Source organism: Myotis brandtii, unplaced genomic scaffold (assembly GCF_000412655.1).
Source record: "Myotis brandtii unplaced genomic scaffold, ASM41265v1 scaffold708, whole genome shotgun sequence".
NCBI classification, from domain to species: Eukaryota; Metazoa; Chordata; class Mammalia; order Chiroptera; family Vespertilionidae; genus Myotis; species Myotis brandtii.
In genome coordinates, this window is record NW_005370777.1 from 3613373 (window position 1) to 3617228 (window position 3856).

The window sequence follows — 3856 nt, forward strand, 5'->3', positions numbered from 1 at the left end:
CTGTGCATGTCCATGATTCTTTTTCTTTTTTGCTCAATCCCTCCAACCCCTAAATTATGTAGATGAAAGAGTTAATTCTTTCAAACCTTATGGGTGACATAATGATGACTAGGTTTGTTACTCATAAAAGAAAAATATCAGCTTTGTTAATTCAATCAAGGTTATATAATAAAAGAACTTTCTTTTTTTTTAAGTGAACCCTAAGATCAAGTTAAGACTGCTCATTGGGAATGGCTTACATAATGATTAAACATGGAAAATATAACATAGACTATATAATATACATCATTTAAGAGAAGAATGTTAATACAGTTTGGATTGCTGATTGATTATAGCTGCTGCTGGTTATTTAGAATTTTCTAAGATAGAAATTCACAACTACATAAACCATATATCTAAATCTTATGTGTTTATAACAAAAGCACACCTTTTAAAAATTTAGCAGACTCTAAATCTAATGACATTGTTGGTCTGATCAAAATCTACATTTTGAAGACTATGAATTTTTATGCTTATGGAAGGTCTTACAGTTACAAAAGGAAACAAATGTTCATTGTAAGAAATAACCATCTGTCAAACATTTTAGAAAAGCAAATCCTACCTCCTGTATTCCTAACTGGTCTCCACCTTGTCATTCTTGCTTCATTTGAACAAGATCACCAAAATAATATTTTCAAACAAAATCACATGAGGTTAGTACCTTGCCCAAAACTACCCAATGGTTTCTCATTGCATTCGGAATCAACACAAACTCTATAAGTGGCCTCTAAAACCTTCCAGAGCCCTATCTGCTCCTCTAATCTCACCTCATGCCACTGCGCCCACACTCCGCAAGCTATGCTAAATGGGCTTCTGTCCATGCCTCCAAAGTCCCTGACTCTCTCCTGCCAAGATCTTCCCACATGCTTGTTCTATTTATCCTCTCTCCTTGCCTGGTCAACTGCCAGCCCTCCTCCTAATCTCAGCTTACTGTCACTGCCCTCACCATTCATTTGAAATGCCCCTGCTGTGTTCTTTTTAAGCCTCTGCTCAAGCCTCTATCCTGACCACCTTATTGAAAATGACAACCTCCTGTCCCCCATCCCGTAACCCTTCCTCTCTTTCATTTTCCTCCTTAGCATGTATCACTTTCTAGGTCGCCATACAATAGACTTGTTTAATATGTTTATTATCTATTTCCTCCTCTAGAATTTAAGCACCGAGAGGGCGAGGATCTTTGTCTGGTTCACTGCTGTATCCCCAGCACCTAGTACAATGCCTGGCACATATACGTGCTCAATAACTTCTCCCTGCATTGCCCTTGTTTCTGTGTTGACTTAATGACTCATTTGGAAGCCTATCTCCCTCTCTAGACTACAAGTTCCATGAGCACAGATTCCCATATCTATTTTGTTCACCACTGTATACCTCACAACGAGGGCAGTGCCTGGCACATAATAGACACTCAATTAAAATTGTTGTATAAAAAAAATAAATACCTAAATTGTAGGAGAGGTTAGATTGGTAAGGTCCATGTCAATCCTTAACATTTGTGACCCTCTAATAAGTCTGTTTAAAGATGGGGCAGGTCCTGTACTTACTGATCGATTCAGGTCTACTTTCCCATATACAACACTAACGATGATTGAGATGCAAGGATAATAACCCTTGAATTCTTTCAATACCAAATATGCATTAAATGTTTACCATGTCCCAGTCACCAGGGTAAGTGCTGGAGATAGAGCAATGAAAAAGAGACACATCACTCAAAAGTCACAGGGAGCTTACATTCTAATGGTGGAGAGAGACAGCCCACAGCAAAACAAATAAATAAAAAATATAAATTGATGGACAAACCTGAATTAGGTATGAAAAGCCACTCTAAGGAGGTAAAAACTGAGCTAAGACCTGAAAGAAGAGAAGGAACCAACTATTTGAAAAGCTAAAGCAAGAATATTTCAGACAAAGGAGGCAGCAAATACTAACTCCCTGGGGTGAGAAACAGTAGGATGTTTCCCTGGAAAGCCCTGAGAGACAAGTGAGGATGAGCTGAGATGAGAGAGGCAGGCAAGGCCAGATCCTCAGACTCTGGGGATATCATGAGAAGTCTCAATTTTATTCTAAAAAGCAAGGGAGGGCAATAGGAAGTCTTTAAATAGCGGAGTGGGTGACTTATTCATAAAGGTCGCCCTGACTGCTATGTGAAGGATACTTCTGAGCATCAAGTAGCTGCAGGGAAAATCCAAGATGGTGGTGGTTTGAACTGGAATGTTGGCCGTGGAGATGGAAAGATAAAGTGCTAGCTAAGGCACAAACACGGAAATATTTTAAATACAAATATACATAGCTTAGGTATGTAGTGTGCTCTCCTTGGTTGATTCTTGGTTTTCATATTACTTGGCCCATCATCAGGATTTGCCACAGTTGATCGGTCATCCCTTCCTCCTTGGAACACTTTCTTTCCCTGGCTTCCAGGACACCACTCACTTACTGATTTTCTCCTACTTCCTTGGCTACTCTTTTAAATCTCTGCCAGTTTTGGGGTTTTTTTTTATCCTCCCCTCCCGCCATGGTCAATGTTCAAGCATCCCAGGGTTCAGTCCTGGGACTCTCCTCTTCTCCATCCACTCACTCCCTCAACTATTCCATCAAGTACCACCATTTAAATATCATTGATATGCTGACAAATCCCAAATGTATATCTGACCTGCAGATCCAAATGTCCAAGTACCTACATAATGGCTCTGCCTGAATGTTGAATTACATCTCAATCTTAATATACCTAAATACTAAACTCATGATTTCCCCGCTCCTGCCAGAAACCAGTTCTTCCCACAGTCACAATCCAATCCAGGGACCTTCACATTTGCCAGTCTTCCTGTTTGGCAAGTTCCTTCTACAGAAATACTCATCACTTGCTACCATATCTGCTCATCTTTCTCCAAGGCCACTTTTCCTGACCTTCCCTGAGCATCCTCCCTATCACCCCCATTTTAAATCGCAACACTCATCCCATATCCCCCATCCCCACTACCTGCTCTAATTTTCTCCCCACCACTATCGCCTTGGGACATAATTTCCTTAAAGATGTGTTTAGTAGCCACCTGTAGTCACAAAAATAATGTGTTGCATGAGGATACAAATTTTTATGTATTTTGCTAACTTGAGGTTTCCTAGTATGGTACCTGATGTATAGTAGGTGCTCAATAAATAGTTAAATACATGAAAGAATAATAAACATAAATTAAAACGATCTTTTCATTTTAAATGCATAAATAGAAATATCAGTTGAAACGATTCACTATTCTGGTGTTCTCTGCCACGTGTTTAGATTTATAACTGTTCAGTCTGCACGGTATTTTGACTGGGAGGAAAAAGATAGTAACATAAACAAAAAAGAAACTTAACAACAGGTAGTTTGCAGTTGGAGATAATAACATAGTGATAGAAACCCCCAAACGGCAAACAGATGTGCAAAATTAGTCACAAAATCACGAAAAAGTCACTGTGGTCCTAAGAAGACTATAAAAAGGAATTCAAAGCGCATGTTCACAGAATGGCATACTTCATGGCCGGCCTCAAGAACTTTTTCAAGAACATAAACTACCTCAAAGTGACTCCTTTTCCTCCCTACACAAAACTGCCCCCACAACAAGGAAACTTGTAAAATCTGTGAGCGAGCCAGGAATGTACTGACTGGTCGGAAGTAGCAATGAGGAGACACTCAGAAACAACGAATAAGAAACACTGACCCAAGCAGGAAGCAAAGATACAATTAAGGATGGAAAAGCGATTCTCGTCTCCGCTTCTTAAACTTTGTTGGCATATCCAGGGACCTAGGGCGGTCCAAGCTCCGGGACCACCCGCGTCCTCTCCT

General features: G+C 39.9%; 1 protein-coding gene across 1 annotated transcript in view; it reads right to left on the bottom strand.

Moving 5' to 3' along the window:
* The window catches only part of CFAP54 (cilia and flagella associated 54), a 250797-nt gene that overhangs the window by 246515 nt on the left and 426 nt on the right, over positions 1-3856 (bottom strand). The window lies entirely within an intron of this gene.